General features: G+C 41.9%; 1 protein-coding gene across 1 annotated transcript in view; it reads left to right on the top strand.

The window, feature by feature from the left end:
* Positions 1 to 26,736, top strand: part of LOC144986865 (uncharacterized) — a 58,017-nt gene that overhangs the window by 12,203 nt on the left and 19,078 nt on the right. Inside the window, exon 3 of the mRNA XM_078935414.1 lies at positions 8,489 to 9,019. The gene's annotated coding sequence lies outside the window, so the exon portion shown is untranslated. The remainder of the gene's footprint in view (positions 1 to 8,488; positions 9,020 to 26,736) is intronic.

The following is a 26,736-nucleotide window of genomic DNA, read 5'->3' as shown; positions in this document are numbered from 1 at the left end:
GCCACGCCTCTGTCAGTCTGCCCCAGGGCAGCTGTGGCTACAACTGTAGCTTACCATCACCAAGTATGAATGAAGAGTGAATGAATAATGGACACAATGTAAGCGCTTTGAGTGTCTTGAAAAGCGCAGATAAATCCAATCCATTATTATTATTATTATCACAAAAGACAGCAAAAATCGCAATAAATCGTAAACCTTAAATGTGTTAAAACAACCTTATGGCAGCTTGAAGCATTTAACTAGGCCTGGGCGATAAATCTATCAAATGAATTAATTCGAATTTTTTGTTACGGGCGATTTCAAAAATAACTAAATCGAGCTTTCATGTAGCGCATTTTTGGCCCCCCAGAGCCTCCGTAGCGTTAGTTTCACATGGCGGCACGCGACAATCAACACACGGAGCAGCTAGCGACAGCATGGCTACCTGTGACAGTGGGAAGTTTGTTCCCAAGAAAGGAATAAAATCATCTGTTGTTTGGAACTGGTCTGGGTTTACTGCCACTGACGTGGAGGAAGAGACAACCCCCCCCCCCCCCCCCCCCACGCTGCCTAAAGCCCATCGAAGTCAAAGGCTCTGACACGCGCTCGCGTGGCACGCGCTCCATCCTCTTAAACACGCACGCGCCCACACACACATATACTCATTCTACAACGCCTGTATAGTTAGTTATTAGTTAGTTAGTTGTTACTGCGTTGTAATTATTACTTTTACCGATATATTCATTTGCGATGTGGCCGCCGTAGGATTTTGTTTTCGGAAGAGGCGGCCGCGAGGGGGGGGAGGGGGTTGACCGTGACTCCTGCTGCTTCATCATTTTCTCTGTGGAGAAGACGGGGTTTGAAGAAGGATGAAGAAGGAAACCAACATGAAGAATCAACATCAACTACAGATGAAGAGACGAATCATCATCAACTACAAATGAAGAGACAGACCCACAGAACAGAGATCAGAGGAAGAAAAGAGACAGAAGTCATGTCCAAAGTGTGGACAGTTCTCACATGTCAGAAAGTCAGTGTGACTCTGATGTTAGAAAAAATCCCAAGAAAACAACTCTGGGTAAGAAACGTAAACAATCTCCAAAAGAAGAGAGACTTTCCTCTATCAAGTCTGGTAAAAACTCTACAATGATTACTAAACCGTCTGACTACATGGAAACTGGGTCTGATGAAAAATATTATATCTGTAAAGAATGTGGTAAAAGCTTTTGTAACATATCTCTGTTCAGAATTGTTTTAGTCAAATGTCTAATTTCAAAAGACACATGAGAACTCACAAGACTTTTTTTGTCGGGACACGACTGGAAACACAAATTGACGTGGTCGTTTTAACGGTTTCTAAGGACTGAGCGGAGTTTTGCATTGAAACGCTCACAGCCTCCGTGTGAGCTGGAGACTGCGTGTCGTGTGAGCTGCGGGGCCGATGGCAGTCTGAAGGCTCCCACACGTAACAACGCATCCGCCCCTCATACACAAAACGTACAGTATTAAGTCCGATTGCTCTGCACAGACACGATTTGCCCCGTTCACCGCTGCAATGGGGACGAAGTGCTCCTCCTTGAAGCCGCCCTGGCCAGAGCTGGCGGAGTAGATAGGAAGGGGAGACAAGGAGTGCGCGGGAGCGCGGAGGTGTCGAGCCATTCTGCAGGCTACAGCCAGGGCTTACTCGAGGCGTCCGCGGAACAACAGTGTTTGTTGTGGAAGGAAACTTCTGACCTACGCGCCGCGAGGAGGCGCGCGTATCGCGCTGAGGCGCGCGCTTTTCAGTCGTCGCTGCTTTATTTTACTAGCGTGTTTTTTAACCAGCCCTGTTACTCCCATAACACTGCCGCGACACAAGCGGAAGGAGAGCTTTACCCGTTCACCCCTCCATGCGCTGCTGATACTTGATCATTCTTAAACACGTACAACAGAATGGGGAGCCGGGCGTTGGCCCCGCCTTTAGCCCCTAAGACTCATGGGAAATGGGGGATCGCATATGTAAATTTCCTCATCATAACTGAGGGATGTAATGTTGATTATATGGTTACTGTTTGTAATTTTATGTATGATACCTAGATTGTCTAAGTTAAAAAAATAAAATAAAATAAAAACCATAACTGAGGAACTTGTGAACAGAATAGAGCTGCATACTGTTTGGCAGATGCAGATATACGCAAATACATGAGCCTGAGGCAAAACTGACTCCACCCACTGTGTGCTAATAATTCACACTTGCTCTGTGAGTCAGGACGTGATCCGTCAGGATGACAATGTTACCTAATTCATGCGGCTTGTACTCCGACGCGGCTTGTTTATGTATACAATTAGTCAAACACGTGAAAAAAGGGGGGTGCGGCTAGTAATCGGGTGCGCTTTGTAGTCCGGAATTTACGGTAATAAAGGATTTAGTGTAAACTCTAAATTCTAAACTCTTCTGATGTCGACCTCTAAACCTCTGCACTGCAGTCAAAGACTTTATTTCACAAGAGGGAAAAAGTTCTGTTTCTCAGAAAATGTGAATATTTTAAAATTTGTTTTTTATTTTTTAAAATTCCTAGGGACAAACCCCAATGTTCTAATGAACTCCATAACAACCTGAGCTTTCATTCCATGTACACAGAGCCACAGGCTGATGGCCTCCATACCATATTGATGCAGTAACTTCATTAGAGGGAGGCACAAGTTAGTATTAAATGTGTAGAAATTAAGTTTTCTAAATGCTTGATCGTTTTAATATGATATTCTTACTTTCTAGGGCAATTTTTTTAGGTTTTCATCTTCTCTACATCAAAAGCAAAAAAGGAATGGATTAATAAATATCAATCTTTGTGTAATGATACTAGACAGAGTTTTACTGCTGACAAAATATGTACAATTTTTTCACAAAATGAATGTTTTAGATATACCTGCAAATAGAAATGAGTTGTTAGTTTTGAGTCATTACAGCTTATTCTTGAATGTCTTCATTATGGCTGAAATGTTTTTTTATACATCTTTAATTCTAACACGTTTAATGTAGGGCTGTGATGAGGTCATCACCGCACTTTTTTTCGCACTTTTTTTTTTTTACTTTTTGAATATGGTGCGTGTTTGGAACTATAATAAACACATTAAACGCATTCATCTTTGCTGATAATTTCCTTTTTCTGCTAGTCCTGTGTTCAGACTTTCCTTTCTTTCAGACTGTTGTCTCCTTTTCTCCCACCGCGTTCTTAAGTGCGCGACACGGCTGCCCACCGGAGGATTTTGTGTTGGGGGGGGGTATTACTGTTGTCCTTCACTCCGTAACACCAAACATGAACGCCCGCTGTTAGATTTCCTTGAATATCACTACATATTTTGTTTGGGAACTATTTTTTGCAGCGTTACATTACGTGTCTGTATAAACAAAGGCGAAGCCTCCTGCCCCGCGTTCTTCATGGGTGTCAGGCTTCACGGCTACCGGAAAGGTGACAGTGTCTGCAGTCTGTTTATTACTGGGCAATACATAATATTCTGAGAAAATGTCTGTACCAGAGAGCTCAGGTGAAACTTGCGTGCAACTCCAGAGCGGTCCGCTGCAGAAGAATCAACCCCCCCCCATAAACATAAAAGTCTTTGTTTTTAATCAAGTGGTTGGGAAAAGGAATTTCGGCCCAGGCGGTTGAGCGGGTCGTCCAATGATCGAAGGGTTAGAGGTTCGATTCCCGCTCCCACCAGCCAAATGTCGTTGTGTCCTTGGGCAAGACACTTCACCTTCCTTGACTCCAGTGTAGCTCCACTGGTGTGTGGATGTGCATGAATGATCCCGGTGATGGTCAGAGGGGCCGTAGGCACGAACTGGCAGCCACGCCTCTGTCAGTCTGCCCCAGGGCAGCTGTGGCTACAACAGTAGCTTACCATCACCAAGAATGACTGAGGAGTGAATGAATAATGGACACAATGTAAGCGCTTTGAGTGTCTTGAAAAAGCGCAGAAAAATCCAATCCATTATTATTATCATTTAATGGACAAACATGGTAATTATCTTGATCACAACACTTGATGTGAAAAATATAATTTGGTCTGCCCATTGAAACAATTTTATTATCAAATCCATTCCAAATCCAACTAAAAATCTAGCCCAGCAAGTTGCATCAACATTAGTCAGAAATGTTGCAAAAACCTTTTTCAGAAATAAAAAAGACCACCCTATGTGGAAGGGCTATGTATGGGAGACGAAAAACTAACAAACACATTTTTTCGAGAGATTTTAAACTATTTATATTACCCTTCCCCATTAAAAAGAAAATATATTTTGCAGAATTACAGCACCATTTGTCGGAAAATAAATTTGGACTATTAGTCATTAAATGGACAAACATGGTAATTATCTTGATCACAACACTTTATGTGCAAAATATATTTTGGTCGGCCCATTGAAAGAATACGATATTTAAATCCATTCCAATTCCCAGTGGCGGTTCTACACTAACTTACTCCCTGGGCGAGTAAAACTAACATATAAAATTTTTCGAGAGATTTTCATTGGTTTATATTACCCTTCCCCATTACAAAACAAAAAAAAAACAAAAAACATTTTGCAGAATTACAGCACCACAGAACCTAAAAATATATGAACATTATATCTATCATATCCTGTACCTCACAAACCAAAAGAAGTGACCTTTTAAAATATTGAATGATATTTACCCTTCCAGTCATTTTGATATATTCGCTTTAATTGGGATAACGATCTTTGTGTATTTTGTGGAAATGATGTAGAAAATGTGGAACATCTTTTTTTTTAATTTTTGCATGTAAAATAGTTTTGGTCATATTTTCATAATGGATGAAAACAAAAAATATCATAAACCCTTTAAATTGGAATGCCATTAAAATTTGATTACTATTAATTGATACAAATCCTGACTTTCTAATTAATGTATTGATTGTGATTTCAAAGCATTTCATACATAACAGTAAATTCTTAAAGGTGAAACCTCACATTAATGGATTAATAAACCATCTCAAACTATTCTATAAATATTTGCATTATATGAATCACAAGAAAGCCCAGACGTGTAATTTATTTGATCTATTTGCGAATACTTGTTGTCATGTTTGTTTTTGACTACCTTCATCTCATTGATATTGATGTCATTGACAGAAATGCCATGATTGTTTGTTAAATAATTGCTTCAATAAAGAAAACACACAGACACACAAAAATTTTTACAGCGCTAACAGACATTTGCATGAACACCTTTTATGGACTAGTAGGGATGGCCGTTTGACACAGACGCTCCGCGTCTTGTTTCACCGTCATGAAACAGTGGTTCGGCATAATGTTTCGGAGTGTGTGTCAACTAGTGCAGATCACGTGGTTGATGACGTATGAAGCACCAAGTTTGTTTGAACCACATTTCAGATGTCAATTGTGTTTGAAAAGTTGGGTGCGCTATTCTCTAAAAAATAAATGAATCCCAAACGTTTCCTGACCAGTTCTATTGTTACTCCTGTATTGGAATCAGCGTCAGTTCACTGCACTTTACCATGGTTCCTAGTAAAAAAAAAAATACTGTGGCTCAGGATCGTTTCAACTCTTTTTCTCCAATTAAGACAATACACTATAAACGTTATCAATGATGAAAATACTTCTACGAATATACAATGGCAAGGAAGTACTGTTGTTGTAGAGATAGCTCAGAGATAAAGTCATAGCTTCTGTATCCAGAGATTCTGGGTTCAAGACCAGTTTTCCTTTTTTGCCTTGCGTTTATTTTCTTCATGTGATGTGTATTTTGCTGTGTAAAGCACTTCTCACAGAAAACGTAACTCATTATGTTCTTTTACGTTTTTTTATCACTATTAACAACATTGTTTGGTTTTAAGTTTTTTCATTATAATATATAATAATAATAATATACTAATAATATAATATCCACAATGAAAGGTTACAAGGAGCTTAGTTGAAGCAGATGAAATACGTCCAGACCACCACCAGATGTCACTGTTTTGTGTGGCTTCAAAGCTCTGAATGGTTGGTACATTTTTCTGGCACAATTACATGAACCCCAAGGAAAGCTTCCAGTGGCTTCTATTCCCATCCCTATGGACTAGTATGGTGACATGCAGAGGACTGAAGGCGTGGTTTGCAGAACCAGTCTGATCAATGCTGGAGACATAGGGGCGTGGCTACACCTGAGCCAATATGATCACTTCAATATCGGACCATCTTGTTGTTATAGAATTCTTTTCCCCTGTCGGGACACGACTTCTGGCATCGCTTATTTGTTTTGTAAAAATCATATTTTGTCCCAAAAAGCAATAAAAGAAGGTGAATGTTTACTTTATTCTGTGGCTTGTGAGAATTTATTATCATATTTAATACTTCCATAAAGGCTACTTTTATAAATTAATCTTATTCTAAATTAGCAGAGCAGAAGTCTTTTTTTTAACACAAAATCTGTCGTTTTGCGTTGAATATGTGGAAAACAACAACAACAATGATGATGGATTGGATTCATCTGCACTTTTCCAGATGCTCAAAGCGCTTACAATGTGTCCGTTATTCATTCACTCCTCATTCATACTTGGTGATGGTAACTACTGATTTAGCCACAGCTGCCCCTCTGACCATCACCTGGACATTCAGACACATTCACACACCAGTGCCCACTCTTGCCCACGGACACAACAAGTGTCCAACCAGCTCAACCGCATGAGCCACTCCCGCCCCAAATATGAGAATAAATTCCCGAAAGAATAAATTCCCAAAATCAAAGTACAGCATAAATGAGTACACTCCCTTTAAAAAGTACTCATTTAATCAGAAGCTCAATGAGCAAAACAAACATTTCCAAACTTTCCACAAAGTTGACTTTTATTGAAAACTTCTTTAACTCTATAACATGAAATAAAGTTTAATGATCTAACTTAGATTGCTTAATCTTTCATTTTACTTCAATTGGTTTAAGCAAAACCACCCTGCAACAAAAATGACTACATCTAGTATTTTGTAATGAGGCCATGATTTTTTAAGGACAGCACCAAGTAGAGCTGTGATGGTGACAGATTTTTGATCACCGCGGTGTTGAACCACCAGGGGGTGCGGTGGCACGGCTACCCCCCCCCCAAAAAAAAAAAAAAAAAAAAAAAAAAAAACACAAAATCCCCCGGAAGCCGCATCGGAAATAAATACAATTACAACATACTATTCTTTATTAACAAATAACAGTAACAACTAACTACCAACTATCTAGCTAATGAATTATCTATGTAGGTGTTGTAGATTGACTGTGACTCTGTGAGCGCGGTGCGTCACATGTAGGACTAAGAGGAAGGCGCGCACACATGTGTTGGGAGGGGGGGGGGGTTGATTCTTCTGCCGCGGACCGCTCTCTAGCTGCACGCGAGGCTTCACCTGTGCTCTCTGGTACAGACATCTTCTCAGAATATTATTTATTGCCCAGTAATAAACAGACTGCAGACACCTGACACCCATGAAGAACGCGGGGCAGGAGGCTCCGCCTTTGTTTATACAGACACGTAACTTTGCGCTGAACAAAATAGTTCCCAAACAAAACATGTAGTGATATTCATGGAAATCTAACAGCGTTTGGTGTTACAGAGTGACTGAGAACAGTAATACCCCCGCCGCCCAAACACAAAATCCTCCGGCGGGCGGCCGTGTCGCGCACTCAAGAACACACGCAGCTTATAATGGAAATTAATAAATAGTACGCAGTAAATTTGTCGTATTTCCTTGCAAGACAGAAACTTCTGTTGTAGAGAATGAGGATGTGTGTGTGTGTTTCTGAAACAGCGCACGTGTGTGTAAGTAGAGTGAGCACGTGCCGCATGCTTCTCTATGAGGCAGTGACAGCGCGCGCATTCGCAGGTGCAAGGAGAGAAGGAGAAGAGTGATAAAAGGTTTCCCGTAGAAACCCTTGAAGTCTGAACACAGGACTAGCAGAAAAAGTAAATTATCAACAAAGATGAATGTTTAATGTGTTTATTATAGTTACAATCACGCGCCATATGCAAAACTTAAAAAAAAAAAACCTTAGGAAAAAAAGTGCGGTGATGAGGTTATCGTTACAGCCCTAGCACCAAGTCTTCTAGGCATGGAATGAGATGGATGAATGATGGAGAGTGATGTTCAACTTCTTCAGAATTCCCCACAGGTGTTGGATAGGGTTCAGATCAGGAGACATACAAATGTTACGAAAAAATGTCCTGAAAAATTTTAAGGTGCTTTTTAATTACTATTCTATATATAATTAAGCATTTATGTTTTGATTTCCAATTTTATTTATTTATTGACAATTTTAAATAAATGAATGACACATTTATTCAATTATTTTATTTTCGATTTATTTATTTCACTGAGTCTCTTCCGGTCCTCCAGACTCCTCAGGCATTTTCTCCAACGATCACAGAGTTTATTGATGCTTGACAAAACCCCAAAGTCCTGGAAACTTATAAAAGATATAAACTATAAAAGGCATAAAGAAAACGTTTAAATGTTGTTTTTGTGTCCCTGCAGTCCTCCCCCATGATTGGATGACTGAAGAGGAAGATCTCTGCAACCAGCAGAGAAACTTCAGAGTGGAACAAGTGAAACCAGAACCTCCACAGATTAAAGAGGAGGATGAGGAACCAGAACCTTCACGGATTAATGAGGAACTTCAGGAAACAAAACCTCCAAAGATTAAAGAGGAACAGGAGGAACCAGAACCTCCACAGATTAAAGAAGAACAGGAGGAACCAGAACCTCCACAGATTAAAGAGGAACTAGAGGAACTCTGCATCAGTCAGGATGAAGATCAGCTTTATCTGAAGCAGGAGACTGATACCTTGATGGAGATTCCTACTTATGAGGAAGATGAGAACAGTGAAGCAGATCTAAACAATCAGCAGAGCTTTAATGTAACTGATAGTCAGGATGAAGAAGGAAATCAACATGAAGAATCAACATCAACTACAGATGAAGAGACAGACCCACAGAACAGAGATCAGAGGAAGAGGAGGGACAGAAGTCATGTCCAAAGTGTGGACAGCTCTCACATGTCAGCAGGTCAGTGTGACTCTGATCTTCATCTCCACACTATCGGTACGTTGACTTCAACAACGGTTCTATCTGGAGCTTCAAGCTCTCCAAACATGCAGTCCATCAACAGCGTGTCCTGAAAGAGTCTCTTCTGTCCCTTCCAGTTGAAAAGACAGAAGACATTGTTGGTCAGTGCAGCCGACAACATTCTTCAAATCATATGATCTTAGTTATCTTAATGAAGTTCCACTTCACTGTTTAACAAAATACTTTTTATTTCTGTTTTTCTGGCTGTTAAGAAAATCATTTATTAAATGTAGCTTTTAAAAATGTCAAAAAAATGAATTATGACAGTTTTATAAGAACTGTCATGAGATTAATTTGTGTGATTAATCAACCATTACCTGTTATTAAGTAATTTAATGAATCTATTTTTAATCTAACCTAATAATTGCTGTGAAAAACCTGATTTTGAGGTATTTCTATTGAAATCTGTGACGTGGTGAAGAAAAAGATCTTAATACTAAAAAAACGTCTTTTCAATGTTTCTCATCATATCAGACTTCCAACCTCTATGTTTACACCAACAAGGTGGATTTTTTTTAATCTTCAACAATCAAGAAAAAAATACAAGAAGCAAACATCAAGTCTAGAGACTCTAATTCAGGGGTGTCAAACTCATTTTCACTGAGGGCCACATCAGCATAGTGGTTGTCCTCGAAGGGCCAGATAAAACTTATACATGTAACTAAAAGTAATGAAAAATAAATGTAACTTCTCCTTAATGATAAATAACAATAATATAATAATAATACATTTTATTTAAAAGCGCCTTTCAAAACACCCAAGGTCACTGTACAAAGTTAGAGGTAAAACACAATAAAATCACAAGTTAAAAACAATAAATAAATTGGATTCATTAATAAAATCAGCTGACAGAAAATGAGAAACTGTGTTCCGGAAATGCAAGCTTGAACAGAAAGGTTTTGAGTCTGGATTTGAAGATCAGAAAGGAGTCAGTGTTACGGAGGTCTGGGGGGAGAGAGTTCCAGAGTTGGGGAGCAGAGCGACTGAAGGCACGGCTCCCCATGGTAACCATACGGGCCGGAGGGACAGAGAGCTGAAGGGAGGAAGAAGATCGAAGAGAGCGAGAGGGAGTGTTAACATGGAGGAGATTAGAGAGATAGGAGGGAGCCAGGCTATGGAGGGCTTTGAAAGTGTAGAGAAGGAGCTTGAACTTAATCCTAAAGGCTACTGGAAGCCAGTGCAACTGCTGGAGAACGGGAGTGATGTGATGGAAGGAGGGGGTTCTGGTGATGATGCGGGCAGCTGAATTCTGGACCAATTGAAGCTTATTTAGAGTTTTGTTGGGAAGACCATAGAGAAGAGCATTACAATAGTCGAGACGAGAAGTGACCAGACTATGAACTAAAATGGAGGCAGAGTGGATGGTGAGGGAGGGGCGGAGACGATTAATATTACGTAAATGATAGTAGGCTGACCGAGTAATGCTATTGATGTGGGATTGAAATGATAATGTACTATCAAGGATGACACCCAGACTCTTTACTTGAGGGGAGGGGAAAACTGGAGAGGAATCGATGGAAAGGGTAAAATTAGGAATTTTGGAAAGGGTGGATTTGGAACCTACGAGGAGTAATTCAGTTTTATCACTGTTAAGTTTGAGGAAGTTTAGGGTGAACCAGGTTTTTATTTAACTCATTATTTATTCATTCTAACTTTTCAAAGTGACAATTACAGTTACATAGAAAACATATGTTTGTTTGTTACTCTAGCATAAATCCTTTTGCATTTGGTTCTGTCAGGTTAGGTTATATGGACAGTGTTTAAGTCCTAATACATAGACGCCCAATCCCATAATTCAAGTCCAATTCCCCCTAGAGATGAATAAATACACATCAATTTTTTTTTTAATTCTATTTTAAGAAATTAAAAACGTTTATGCTCTCGCAGGCCACATAAAATGACATGGAGGGCCACATTTGGCCCCCAGGCCTTGAGTTTGACACATGTGCTCTAATTTAACGCATGAAACCAGTAGGAACTGGCGGAGTGGGAGCGCGGATCGGAGCTGTGTCGCTCCTTTCGAGTCTTCTCCGCTCGGCTTCTCACGGTATTCGATCCCACCACACCTCATCGTGCTGCTGCGTCTGAGCTCCTTCGCCTTCAGCAGGGATCCCGCTGTGTCTCGGACTACGCGGTGGATTTCCGGACCTTGGCTGCCAGAACCCGCTGGCCAGATGACGCTCTGCTCGACGTCTTCCTGCGGGGCCTGTCCGGTGCTCTCAAAGACGAGCTGGCGGCGAGAGAACTTCCTGACGACCTCGAGGAGCTTATCGACCTGGCGGTTCGTATCGACCGGAGAATGAGGGAACGGGGTAACGAGCAACGGAGCCTTTCAGGTTACCGCCCACCGCACCCCATGGAGGTTTCTCCGCCTCTTTCCAACTCCTCCACAGAGCCCATGCAGATGGGAGCTGGCCGTCTCTCTCCGGCTGAACGGCAGCGCCGCATCCGGGAGGGACTTTGCCTTTACTGTGGACGTTCGGGACACGTTGTGCGCAACTGTCAGGGAAACGCCAGGGCTCCCCAGCAGTGAGGAAGCTGGTGAGCCGCAACTCTTCTTTTTCCTCTCCTTCTCGCCCTTCTACCAAGGTCTTGGTGGCATATGCTGGAGCCCAGGTGGAGTTTGAGACTTTTATTGACTCGGGGTCTGATGGGGATCTGATCTCCCAGGAGGTGGTGACAGACTGCAAATCCCCACCGAACCTCTGTCTCCAGCATTAGACATTCATGCCATTAATGGGACCCTTATACACAAGGTTTCTGTTCGTACTGTAAAAATTTCTGTGTCAATTTCTGGAAACCACTCTGAGACCATGTCATTCTATGTTGTTGAATCCCTTAAACCTCTGGTTATTTTAGGGTTTCCCTGGTTGAGCAGACACAAACCTCACATCGGCTTCGGGGCGTTTTCTGTCGTGGAGTCCTTTTTGTTTGCTTAATTGCCTTTCCTCTGCCTCTGTTCGTAAGGCTGTGGAGGTCCAAAAGTCTCCGGATCCTCCAGATCTCTGTAAAGTTCCGTCTGTTTATCATGACTTGGGCTCTGTGTTCTGTAAGGTACGTGTTAGATCTCTTCCCCCCCATCGCCCTTATGACGGTGCCATCGACCTCCTGCCAGGGACTCAACCACCAAAGGGTCACATTTACCCACTATCGCCTCCTGAACGAGAGGCTATGGACACGTATCTGCAGGAGTGTTTACAGGCGGGGCTCATTCGTCCATCCTCCTCTCCAGCAGGAGCAGGTTTCTTTTTTGTGGGGAAGAAAGATGGGGGCCTGCGTCCTTGCATTGATTACAGGGGTTTGAACTCTATTACTGTCCGTAATACTTACCCCTTGCCACTGCTGCACTCCGCTTTTGACCTGCTAAGAGGGGCCCGTATCTTTACGAGGTTGGACCTCAGGAGTGCTTATCACCTGGTTCGAGTGAGAGAGGGTGATGAGTGGAAGACTGCATTCAACACGCCAAGCGGGCACTTCGAATATTTGGTAATGCCTTTTGGTCTAACTAATGCCCCAGCAGTGTTCCAGAGACTAATTAATGATGGACTGAAGGATATGCTGAACAAATTCGTGTTTGTCTATCTGGATGACATTTTGATTTTCTCTCCTGACCCAGAGTCCCACGTGCAGCACGTCAGAGCCGTACTCCAGCGCCTCTTGGAGAACCACCTTTACTGCAAGGACGAGAAGTGCGAATTCCACTCTACGCAGACTCGGTTCTTGGGTTATGTGGTTTCTCCTGGGAGGATCCAGATGGATGACTCCAGGGTTAAGGCTGTGTTGGAGTGGCCGGTTCCCTCTGGTCGGAAGCCACTACAGCGCTTCTTGGGATTCGGCAATTTCTACAGGCGTTTCATCAGAGGTTTCAGTGGCGTTGCTGCACCCCTTCATAGGATCACTTCATCTAAGGTGCTCTTTGTTTGGGATAAGGAGGCAGAGAGGGCATTTAACGAGCTGAAGAGACGTTTCTCTACAGCCCCTATTCTGGCTCAGCCTGACCCCTCCAAACAATTCATTGTGGAGGTGGACGCGTCTGAGTCTGGGGTAGGGGCTGTGTTGTCACAGAGAGCGTCTGATAATAAAATTCATCCCTGCGCGTATTTCTCCCGCAAGCTCACTCCTGCAGATAGGAACTAAGATATAGGGAACAGAGAGCTGTTGGCGGTGAAGGTGGCCTTGGAGGAGTTGCGCCACTGGTTGGAGGGGGCTGAGCAGGCATTCCTAGTGTGGACTGACCACAAAAATCTCGAGTACATTCGTTCAGCCAAGCGCCTCAATCCTCGCCAAGCGAGGTGGACTCTGTTTTTTGACCGGTTTAACTTCTCCCTGTCCTATCGGCCAGGGAGCAAGAACATCAAACCCGATGCCCTTTCTCGCCAGTTCCAACAGGAAGAGGTGGAGGAGAACCCCACAGAGGCCACGCCCATCATCCCCTCCCACCTGGTGCTAGGAACCACCCGTTGGTCCCTGGAACGGAGGGTACTGGCTTCTGCTCCTGATCCGGCCTCCATTCCCTCAGCTGTCCTGAGGGCCGGTTGTTTGTACCATCTAACCTACGCACCATGGTTTTGAAGTGGGGGCACTCCTCCCGGCTAGCCTGCCATCCCGGAGTAACGCGGACGGGGTTTCTTATAGCCCAGCGCTTTTGGTGGCCCTCTATGTCCTCCGACATAAGGGCTTTTGTGTCTACCTGTCCCGTCTGTGCCAGTGTGAAGACCCCCAGGACCCACCCTGCCGGCCTGCTTCATCTTCTACCTGTGCCGTCCAGACCTTGGTCCCACGTTGCAATGGACTTCATCACTGGACTGCCAAACTCGAGGGGTAAAACCGTCATTCTCAATATAATCGAAAGTTTCTCCAAATTAGCCCATGCTATTCCCCTGCAGAAACTTCCTTCGGCCAAGGAACTAGCAGCATTGGTCTCTCTGCATCTGTTTCGTCTTCATGGACTTTCCCTCAATATCGTCTCAGATCGGGGCCCCCAATTCGTCGCGGCTTTCTGGAGGGAGTTCTGCAACCTCCTCGGGATCAAGGTCAGTCTGAGTTCTGGATTCCATCCTCAGACAAATGGCCAGGTAGAGAGGTACAATCAGGACCTGGAGACTTCCCTGCGGGCAATGTGCAGTAAGAATCCGAAGACCTGGGCTGCACAACTTCCCTGGGTAGAATACTCCCACAATGCCCTGGTTAACTCCACAGGATACTCACCCTTCCAGGCCGCGTATGGGTTCCAGCCCCCCTTGTTTCCGCACCAAGAACACTTGGCCTCCTCCTCGGGCCCGGCGGCTTTCGTGAGGAGGTGTCGTCGTACCTGGAGCAGGTACCGACAAGAACTCCTGCGGAACCAGGAACGTCTCACTGTGGTGGCTAACCGTCGGAGGACCCCCGCCCCGGAGTACAAGGTGGGAGACAAGGTGTGGTTATCCGCTACCGACGTTCCCTTGAAGGGTGGTTCCAGGAAGCTGCAGCCCCGATACATCGGCCCGTACTCCATCACCCGAATTATCAACCTGGTGGCTGTAAGACTGGCCCTGCCTCCCTCTCTAAGGATCCACCCTGTGTTCCACGTGTGCAAGCTGAAGCCTGCTAGGGTCTCTCCTCTACAGCCTGCTCCAGCGCCTCCTCCTGCCCCTCGGATGGTGGATGGAGGGCCTGTTTACACCATTCAAGAGCTTCTCGCCTCGAGGAGAGTGGGAAGGGGCGTCCAGTACTTGGTGGACTGGGAGGGTTACGGCCTGGCGGATCGACAGTGGGTCCCTGAGCGCCACATCTACGACCCCGGACTGATCGCCCATTTCCATCGCCTCCACCCGGATCAGCCCCGTCGGGGTCCATCTGGTAGCCGGACTTCGGGGAGGGGGTTATGATACATTCACCTTCCTGCTGCTCAGCTGTACTCCCTCTGGAGGTCGCCCTTCCTTCCCGGTCCGCTGTTTTCCCCCCACAGCTGGTTCTCATTATACTTTGATTTGGTTCCTTTTTAAGGTTTCTGTTCCTGCATATGTTTGTCGCAGCGTCCTGTTTGGATGTTCTCTGTTTGGCTTTACTCTCTGGCATTAAATAGCCTTCATAGTTCCTTCAGTCTCCTTGTCCTTCCTGCATCTGGGTTAAACCCCTTGGGTTCACGTAACAAACGGAGTTTCGTCTTCGAGGGGAAGCGCAGAAGGCTAACGCTGCCACTGTCCAAATGGCGGAGACGCGCGAGGAGGAAAGCAGCAAGGTGGATAAAATACTGTGTTGTGACCTCCATGAAGACAGACTTTTCTACAAGGTTTGACAAACTTTTATTGGCAGTCGAAGACATAAAAAGGGAACTGAATGATTGCGCTGAACGAGTGACACAAACGGAGGTGCGCATTTCCAACACGGAGGACGACATCAGCGTTTTGCAGGCCAAGGTGAGCGCACTGGAAACAAAAGGAAAGGTTCTGGAGAACAAAGTCTTAGATTTGGAATCAAGATCAAGGCGGAACAATTTAAGACTTGTCAATTTGTCAGAAGGAGCTGAAGGACAGGACCTGTGCCTGTTCTTGGAAAAGTGGCTTCCAGAGGCGCTCGGCACCGAAATGCTTCAGACTCCGCTGACCATAGAAAGAGCGCACCGAATCGGACCGCGGAGAGACGGCAACGCTCCACCTCGCACTCTCATCATTAGATTCCTTAACTATAAGGATAAGCTGGCTGTTGTCTCTGCGGCGCGGGCCAAAAAGGATCTTCGCTACAAGGAGCAGCGGATCCGACTCTACCCGGACCTCGCGGCAGGAGTGCACCAGCTTCAGAAACAGTTCGACTCAGTTCGAGAGGATCTGCGCATTTTGGGGATAAAGGACGGAGTGATCCACCCAGCAAAGTTACTGGTGACCTACGAGGGGAAGACGCACGCCTTTAAAACACCGACAGAGGCTCGAGAGTTTCTCAAGAAGATCCAGAAGAACTCTGAGTGAAAGTGATTCTGATCTGAGATACTATTCTCTCAACAGTTGTGAGAAACAGGTAACATGACGGTAAAATTGACATTCCAATATGGAAACATCTGAGTGACGTTTTTTCTTCTTCCCTTATTTTTTTTTTTCTTAATTAATAATATTTTTTTGAAACAATTTTTACAACTGTATACATTAAGTGAAAATTAGCAGCGTAGTAAAATTATTTTTGGTCAAGGCACGACCAGCAGTGGCGTTAATGTTCGATTTGAGTGACATGGGCAGACTGTTCCTACCAGAGAGAGGATCAGGCACGTGCCATGGCGGGAGACACAATGTGGGGGGAGGGAAACCCATTCAGTTGGGTAAACGGGGTAACGGGTGTTCAAGTTTGGTGTTTTGGATATGTTCTCTTAGGGCTGCACGATATGAGGAAAACTCGCGATATGCGATATTAGAGATTAATATTGCGATAACGATATAATTTGCGGTATATAAACAAATAGAAAAATAACAAAAACATCATTCCCATTTCATTGCAACAGTTTAAAATTTATACTCCAAAGGACCCTCATCGACATAGGTGACAAACATTTAACATAATAGGCCTCCATCTGATTTGAAAACAATGGGAAGGCGTCCATCTGATTGGTAAACAATGGGAAGTCGCCCATCTGATTGGTCAAATGCATAAAGAGATTTATTTGATTTTTTAAATGCTTCAAGCTGCCATAAAATTGTTTTAACACATTTTGGTTTTACGATTTATTGCGATATTCGCCGTCTTTTGGGATATGCATATTGCAGAGCTGGATATTGCAATAACGATAAATTTGCGGTATATTGCGCAGGCCTATGTTCTCTTATATCCAGGTTAGTTAGGCTTCTCTTTAAAAAAAAATGTTCATTTCATTATGTGAAAGTTTCACAGCAGCTGAAAAGAAATACAGATCTTTTTTTTTTCAAGAGATAATTTACTCTAAATACAAATAAATACTTTGATCTGTCCAAATCAATGCAAGGAGTAGATTTAAACTTTGTAACATGGAATTGCAGGGGATTGCAACGTTTCAAAAAGGTCAAAAAAGTAATAAACAAGATAAAAGATATGGGTTCCAAAATAGTCTTTCTTCAGGAGACCCATCTTCTAGAGGAAGACGAAAAAAGAATTAGAAGAAGGTGGCAAGGGAGTGTATTTGCTTCAGCATTTTCTTCCAGAGCAAGAGGAGTGATGACCCTTATTCATGAATCTGTACCATTCCATGTTAGTATTGTGATTAAAGACAAGAGGGGTAGATATTTAATAATACAAGGATCACTATTGTTGGAAACATTAAATTTGGTTAATATTTACGGTCCTAATTCTGATGATTTTAAGTTTTACGAAGACCTGTTCCTTACACTTTCAGCGCTGCCCGGGCAATTTATAATAGCTGGGGACTTTAACTGTACCTTAAATCCAAGCCAGGATAGATCTACAGGAACCGACCAAACTCATAACAACTGTAGACTGAGTATTCTGCGATCAATGAAAGAATTAAAACTGCTTGATATTTGGAGGGAATTAAATCAGCAAACCAAGGCCTATTCATGCTATTCTGCAACATTTCAAACCTACTCACAAATAGATTATTTCCTAATTTCCTCTGAATTGATGTCCATATCCAAAAGTGTACATATGACAATATTGTAATTTCGGACCATGCTCCATGTTGCCTAGTATACTGGGATGAAAAAATATCCAGCGACCCTCCTAGATGGCGATTCCAACACAAATGGCTGCAGGACGGAGAGTCAAAACAAACATTTTATGAAAAAGGTGACAAGGCTGGAGTTTTATTGGCATGGCAAATAAAACAACTGGAAACTAAAACCTCTATCACATGTATCACAAAAAATGAACAAAACTTAGTCAATCCAAAAGATATCAACGATGCCTTTAGAAAGTATTACCAGAAACTGTATGACGCTCAAGGGAACTGCAATCCTACTGACATTAATAGTTTCCTAAATAGGCTGAATATTCCAGTTATCTCAAATGAGAATAAGATCAATTTGAATTTAAAGTTTAATAACATAGAAGTCGCACAAACTATTGAAAATATGAAATCAGGAAAAAGTCCAGGTCCAGATGGTATTCTTTTTTTATTTTTTATTTTTTTTATTTAAGCTTTATTTAATAGGGACAGTGCACATTAATGAACATCTACCAAACAATGATAGGCGTAAACATGCTGGATTATAGCAATGATGCTAATTTGCATCCATAGTCCCTAGGCAGGAAACATAAAACAGGACAAAACAAAAGACAGAATCACAGATACAATAAGAACACAAGAAGGTGGTACATTATGAGAGTTAAAAGTCAGTGGCTACAGGACTGGTTTGCTTTCAGCCACTGCTTGAGCTGTGTTTTGAAGGTCTGTAATGTTTGACACTCCCTGATGTACAGTGGAAGACTGTTCCAGAGTTTACTGGCCTTTACAGAGAGAGCGTTTTGTCCAAAGGATGTTTTTCTGTATGGAACCTCACAGTCCCTCCGAGACGAGGCCCTAGTCCTGAGGGCGCTGTGAGCCCTTTTTTTAAAAAGTCAGACATGGGAGGCGGAGCAAGTCCATGTAACACCTTGTACATCAAACAAGCAAATTTAAAAATTTTAAAATTCTCAAAGCTTAACAACTTGTACTTTTTCAGGATATTACAGACATGGAATGACATTGGTTTTCTATATAAGACCTTAAGGGATTTTTTATAAAGTGATTCTATGGTTTTGTTCGTATTTACACCCGCCAAGGACCAACATGTAATACAGTATTCAATATGTGATAGAATCATTGAATGCAGAAACGTTCTAGCAGCTCCAAGTGTTATGAATGGTCGTATTTGTCTAAAATTATTCAAATTGAATTTTACTGTATTCGATATTTTTTTTATATGGCTCTTGAAGCTTAGAGTTGAATCAAGAGTCACACCAAGATACTTAAATTTAGAGACAATTTCCAGTTCCTGTCCTTCTAAAAATATACCTGAATGCTTGATGTCCAATGGTTGCTTAGTGAACATCATACAAACAGTTTTAGTTGTATTTAACAATAAGCAAGATTTAGAAAGCCATTCATTTACAGGAACCAGAGCTGAGGTAAGAATAGAGGCTGCTTCTTGAATATTTTTTGCGCTAGTGAAGATCACAGCATCATCTGCATACATTTGAAATTCAACATTACCACATGTGTTTGGCAGATCATTAATATACATAGAAAACAATAAAGGCCCAAGTATTGATCCCTGTGGTAGACCAACAGGGACATCTAAGAAAGTTGATTTAACACTGTTAATACAAACACACTGTTTTCTGAATTCTAGATATGATTTTATCCACTGAATTGCATCCATAGAAAAGTTGAAGTATGTTAATTTAGACAAAAGAATCTCATGATTCACTGTGTCAAATGCCTTTTTTAGATCGAGAAATACAGCGCCGACGCAAGGATTAGAATCCAACATGTGTTTGATCTTTTCTATAAATAGACAGTTTGCAAAGTCTGTTGAATGATGTTCACGAAAAACAAATTGCATTGGATGTAAAAGAGAATGGCCTTTATTTAAATGCTCATTTATCAGTTTTGTTACCCACTTCTCAGCAACTTTAGAGACCACAGGAAGGATACTGATCGGCCGATAATTGCCTATGTTTGAACTATCACCAGATTTAAAAATTGGGGTGACAGTAGCCATTTTCCAAGACAATGGCACACATTTTTGCCTAAATGATAAATTGACCATATGTGTTATTGGTAAAAGTAAGGATTCTTTGCATAGTTTGATGATATTTGTATCCAGCCCATGGACATCCTTGGCTTTAGAATTTTTTAATGAGCCAATAATTTTAGCAACATCCAGCTCTGTGATTTCTTTTAGAGAAAAAACAGGTTCTGCAGGATCAATAGGTCTGGCAGTCAGAGTAGGTTCTTGAAACATTTCTGTTATCTCCCTAACTGAGTTAATGAAAAAATGGTTAAATTCGTTAGTTAGAACAGTTGGATTGATTTCCATTACATTGTTAATTGTGAGCTCAATATTTTTGTTTGAGTCATTCACTTCTTTGCCAATTAATTTATTAAGATTTTGCCAGATCTTTTTGGCGTTTCCCTTTGCTTCAACAATAATATTCATGAAGAATTTGCTTTAGCCTTTCGCAAACTTTGGGTTACTTTATTTCTTAAAAATGTGAATTTGTATCTATCTGTAGCGAGGCCAGTTTTTAATGATTTTTTAAGTTGTTCATCTCGGTCCTTCATTATTTTTCTACATTCATCATTTAACCATAACAAGTTCCGCTTTTTCTTATGTCGTTTTACTGTTCTGGTGAAATCTGATAAAATTTCATTTATTTTTGCGAAAAACAAATTGCTAGAAGTTTCAATGTCCATGCTTTGTGTTGTTTCACTCCAGTCAGTCCTTTGCAAAGCTGCCTCCAGGTTTTGCATTTGAGTTTTTGGGACTGTACTGTAATAAACTGTGAGTCTATGTGATTCATGAAAACGTTTTTTTGTGAACTTTCTTGAGAAAAGAATAGCATTATGATCCGATAACCCAGTCATATAGTTAAAAGTCTTAGTGATTCTTTCAGGCTGGCTTGCAAATAGTAAATCTATAAGTGTTTTTGAGTGTGAGGTTATCCGAGTGGGTTGTTTTATTAATTGTGTGAGGTTAAAATGGTCAGTAACTTGTTTAAGATTTTTTCTAATCGTTTTTTCATTCCAGTTTATATTAAAATCTCCAACAATTATTATCACTGCTTTTGACATACAATAAAACTCCTCCACCCCTGCCATGTGTCCTGTCCTTCCTGTAAACATTATACTCAGGTATAGTTATTACTGCATCTGAAGAGGAAGATGTCAACCATGTTTCAGAAAGACAGAGAAAGTCAATGTTGGAGTTGCACAATAGGTGTTCCAGCTCTTCGTGTTTGGATGCCATGCTCCGTATGTTTATATGTCCACCCAACAGCCCTTTTGGTTTGGCTTGTGGGTCCCAAATTGTCCTTGCCTGGTTTAAGGTATGAAAAATCTTTGTAGACCTGTGTCTTCTTAACACCGGATTTCTAGTTTTCTTCATTACTTTTACATCAGAAGTGGGTAAGGGGTGTAATGTACAGCGCTCACCAATCGATGTTCCTCTAGTGCACACATTTGGCTGTGTCTCTGGTAAATTTGGTGATGGTCGGGCTGCCAGTAGTGGTTTGGCTAGCTGTGGTGGTAATCCATCTTGTAGTGAAGTAGGACCAGCAAGCACTGGTGGTGGAAATCCAGCTAACTGTGAAGAAAGCCCAGCGAGCAGTGGTTGTGGAAATCCAGCTAACTGTGAAGTAGGCCCGGCTAGCTGTGGTGGTGGAAATCCAGCTAGCTGTGAAGAAAGCCCAGCTAGCAGTGGTTGTGGAAATCCAGCTAACTGTGAAGTAGGCCCGGCTAGCTGTGGTGGTGGAAATCCAGCTTGTTGTGAAGAAAGCCCAGCTAGCCATGGTGGTGGAAATCCAGCTAGCTGTGGAGTAGGCCCAGCCAGAGATGGTGGTGGAAATCCAGCTAGCTGTGGAGTAGGCCCAGCCACAAATGGTGGTGGAAATCCAGCTAGCTGTGGAGTAGGCCCAGCCAGCAATGGTGGTGGAAATCCAGCTAGCTGTGGAGTAGGCCCAGCCAGCAATGGTGGTGGAAATCCAGCTAGCTGTGGAGTAGGCCCAGCCAGCAATGGTGGTGGAAATCCAGCTAGCTGTGGAGTAGGCCCAGCCAGCAATGGTGATGGAAATCCAGCTAGCTGTGGAGTAGGCCCAGCAAGAAATGGTGGTGGAAATCCAGCTAGCTGTGGAGTAGGACCAGCCAGAAATAGTGGTGGAAATCCAGAAGGCTGTAAAGTAGGCCCAGCTAGCAATGGTAACGATGGCCTGGGTAACTGTAGCTGTAGCCAAGGCTGGTGTAGATGTAGCCCAGCTAGCCGAAGGCCCAGATGTAATCCAGTTAGCAGTGGTTGTGAAGCATTCAGAAAATTTGTGTTCAAAGATTGAGGACCAGGGTTTAGTTCAACATCTCCGGCCAAGAGCAGTATAAGCACGAGATTAAAAACACTCAGAAATGGTCTGCTTGAAACGGACTGTTCTGGTTTAGCTGGTGGCTTGGCATGGCCATAGTCCAGTATTCTTGAAAATAGCAGGTGCTGACTGCATTTGGCTGGATACTGGGTTACTTTGTCCCTTTTTCTTAGACATGTAGAACTTAACAAAAGATAGAAAGTCACACAGGTAATGACCAAGTACATTGGTAGCAAAATCCGAGGTCTTTTTTGCTTTATGAATGACTTTTTGAGCACACACACATTCTCATTAAACATGTTTACCTAAAATAAACACGGCCTGATTGAAATATATAAAAAATTTAAGGATAAATTGCTAACACCCCTACTGGAAATGTTTACTGAGGCATTTGAAAAAGAATGTCTTCCACTCTCCATGAATCAAACCCTAATCACATTACTGCCAAAACCAGGTAAACCACCTAAGAAATGCGAGAATATGAGGCCTATTAGTTTACTGAATTCTGATCTTAAAATTATTTGCAAATTGTTAGCAAGGCGTCTCCAAAACGTTCTGCCACATATAATAAATAGAGATCAGAATGGCTTTGTTGCTGGAAGACTAGGATCTCATAATGTGAGAAGAGTTTTAAATATCATTCATCATAAAAAAGAAAACAGAGATACTGGTCTCCTGTCATTAGATGCAGAAAAAGCATTTGATAGGGTTGAGTAGTCCTATCTTTTCAGTATCTTGGAAAGATTTGGATGCGGATCCAACTTTATAAAATGGATCAAGATTTTGTATAAAGACCCGACAGCGGAAGTTTTAACAAATAGAAAGTTCTCTAAGCCAATTAAAATTAAGAGAGGATGTCGGCAAGGATGTCCTCTCTCTCCTTTGCTTTTTACTTTAGCAATAGAACCATTTGCAGCAGCGATTCGTGCACATACACAGATAACTGGAATCACAATAGGACCCACTGAACACAAAATTTCTTTGTTTGCAGACGATGTAATTTTATATTTAAGTAACCTTACTTCATCAATCCCAGCAGTGCTGGAAGTGATTCAAATATTTGGAAGTATTTCAGGATATAAAGTGAATAATGCAAAATCCTCAATTTTAATGCTAAATTCTATGGAAAGGCAAAACCCCACTTCCAAAACATCTCACTTTAAAGTAGTAGAACATTTTGAATACTTAGGAGTGGTAATTGTACCAAAGCTGGAACAAGTTGTCCAACGTAACTATGATTACTTAAAAGAAAAAATCAAAGATTTAATAGACAGATGGATGAAGCTGCCCATAACTATAATGGGAAGAAATATCCTAAAAATGAACGTATTGCCAAAACTGCTATAGTTGTTCCAAAATATCACTCTGGCACCCCTTCTAGAATTATTTGCGTGGTTAAAGAAAATCACAGTAGCCTTTATATGAAACAACAGAAAACCTAAACTCCGTCTTACTTTACTATACTTACCATTTGATGGAGGGGGGCTAAAATGCCCTAATTTTAAGCACTACTTCTGGGCTTCACATCTGCGCTCCATTATGTTTTACTTCTCTAATGAGAATAATCCACATTGGGCACAAATGGAATCCCACAATTTAAAAATACCTTTACCGCCATTCTTATATTCTGATAAAATAAGAAAGTTACAAAGACAAATCAAAAATCCTTTCTTGAAACACATGATACCATCGTCCATCGTGATGGGTGACTGACATCACGATGGAGAGACACCATCGTGATGCCACGCCGCAAGTAGACACCATAAGACGCGGTTACATGTGCAAAATATCTTGATAAGGATTATTGGTCGGATTAGAATCCAACCGTGTAGAGGGGCCCAGAAAAACTTTTTCAGATTATAAATAACGTTCACATGGGTCACACTTTCGGTCGGAATAAATCATTCGCACATGCGCAGTAGTGTTTTTTATAACCGGAAGACAAATGTAGTTTCGCGGAGCGGCTACATACATAGATACGTCAGCTCGGTATTATACAAAATGATCTCCAAAACGTGCTTTTAATAATGTTACGGTTATTATGAAGCGCCTGTTCGCTCATCATTTGAATTTTAATCCGTGTGGTCAGTGCTTTTTCTGTTGAAAAACTGAGCCGGAAGCCAGGATTAGCAGTATGCTAACACGGGCTAACAACATTAGCATGAACATAAATCTTGGCTGCATGTAAATATGTGGGAATAACATCAGCCTTTATTTTGTCGGGACACGACTGGAAACACAAATCCACGTTATTGTTTGAATGGTTTCTAAGGACTGAGTGACATTTCTGTTTCGAAGCTTGCGCTAGCTCAAGCTCTGCCCCGACACACACTTTTACCAGGAGACCCGCTTCTCCTAAATTCCGGTTGCTCGTTCACACGTAACAAAGCATCCTTACTTCTCCTAAAACACAAAACTGTACATCAGTCTGCTCTGCTAGAGACACGGTCGCTCGCTCCACGGTCTAATGAAATGCAGGACCGGACCACTTCTTTTCTATTTTGTTTATTTTATTTTTTTAAAGTCACTTCCTTCAGTTTAGACTGGATCATCGCGGATGAGTCATTATTTGGGAATGAAAACATGCAATTAAAGCTGTATTATTTTCCATAAAACACTCCTCACCCTACAACACAACACCAAGTATTGTACTTGTGTTTATTTCAAGGAAAGTGTCCAATACACACATCAATGCAGCTTAGACAGAGTTAAAAGAGTGACTACCCTAGAGGTCAGATACTCCCTCCACACACACACAGACACCTCTCTCTCATCTCAAACACACACACACTCACTCTTTTCTCTACCTCTCTCTGACACAAACAACTACTCACTGACGTGCAGTGAGGTTGATGGCTGGTGATTGTAACAACTGAATATTTCACCGTTCATCCAACAGTATTTAACTGGTAATTCTTTGTATCTCAACATTCCTCTTTCAATGACCCTTACACCAACAACTGGACAGAGCATCCTTAAGGGATTCATATTCACAATGAACACATTAAATACCTTACATTTCAGTTGTGTGCAGGATAAATTCATTTTAATCATCATTAGAAAATCTTGCTTTTATAATTGTTGCTTTATTTAAAATTTAATGACTGACTTTTTGCACAAAATAGTTATGATAGATGAAATGTTAATAAATTTAAATGACTCAGCTTCGCACCCCTCCCGATCAAATTCAGAACCCGTTCACTTGAACACAGCCAAACAGCATGGATCTCACTTCTGCTGACAGCCCCCTGGCTCCTGGTTTTACACCCTACTTCCCATGATCCTTAGGGGCTGAAGGCGGGGGCTAACCCCCAGGCCAGTTGTAGCCTCTCTGATCAGTTCCTTTACATGAGGGTCGGTCAGAACGGACAGATGCCTTAATTTCACGTGTTTCAAGGTCAGGGACTGGCAGACATTGAGGAGAACGTCACAGCAGCTTGAGTGCAGCTCTTTTACACACGGGTATTTGTCCGTTCTCCAAAACGTAACAGGGCCTTCTTTCAAAGAGATTTCAGCTCAATCATCTCCAGTTCACTCACTGCCTCATCAGTGACAAGTGGGAATCTCTGGCAGTCAGTCTTTGCATTAAGGGATCGCGTATGTGTCAGGAGCATCATCAAACACACACACTGCCAAATTACTTTATTTTTATTATTAAGTTTTAAAACCCTCTGATGGATTTGAGTGTGGTTTAAGAGGGAAAAAACTGAAATGAAGCACAGTATATAGAAAATATGATGAGACGCAAAGAGCCGCACGCTCATTGGCCAAGAGCCGCATGCGGCTCGAGAGCCGCGTGCTCGCCACCCCTGTTTTAGAGCCATTAAGCATTTTGGACCAATTATGATCCATATTTTAAAAAAAAAAGTAATTGATTGACTTACAGTTATCTTTGGTGTAGTTGGACTACAGGGTCATGATTAGTCAGTACAGAAAGTTTGGTGAAAATAGCTTCAGTATCTTCAGAGCTATTGAGCATCTTTATTATGAGTCATTTCTCTATTAAAATTTGATCAAATATATACAATAAAATAAATATTTTTCACAAAGTATTGATTGTAGCATGAATATGCTGACGAGTCTTCATTACCATATAAATGTAGAAATTCATTTGTTTTAGAGAGATGATTGATTTTTACAGAATGGTCTTTCTTCAGATATTGCACTTTGTTGACAACGGTCTCTTGGCAGCCGTCTCCCTGCTGTGTCACCATTTACACCTCAAGAGATCACTTCTCATGAAAAGTAAGGGGAAAAAAACAAATTTTTTAATTTTGAAATGTATTTGTAGTTTACTCAGTTGTAGCGTGCTGTGTGTGATTCAGAGCAGCAGATTCAAGCAGTTGAAATCACTGATTTGAGGTTGTAACTCTAATGAACACATGCAAATGCCAATTTGTCAGTTGTGATTTTATTTGTCAAACTTTACAGCAGAAGATTTTCACACACAGATGCAGACTTTTGGTTTGCCACATTCTATTTTACAAGTTCTCACATCAAATCTTGAAGCTCATCCATTTTGACACTTTTTTACCGTCTGAGCTGCCAGCATCACCTCCAAGCTAACACACACACATAAACACACCAACCAACACCATCACAGGCAAGTTTCTGACCCCGATTGATGGCCCAAGACCTCGTTCCTGGAG

This window comes from Oryzias latipes, chromosome 2 (assembly GCF_053564925.1).
Source record: "Oryzias latipes strain Hd-rR chromosome 2, Olatipes_Hd-rR_3.1".
NCBI lineage: Eukaryota > Metazoa > Chordata > Actinopteri > Beloniformes > Adrianichthyidae > Oryzias > Oryzias latipes.
This window is presented reverse-complemented; position numbering and strand designations above follow the sequence as displayed.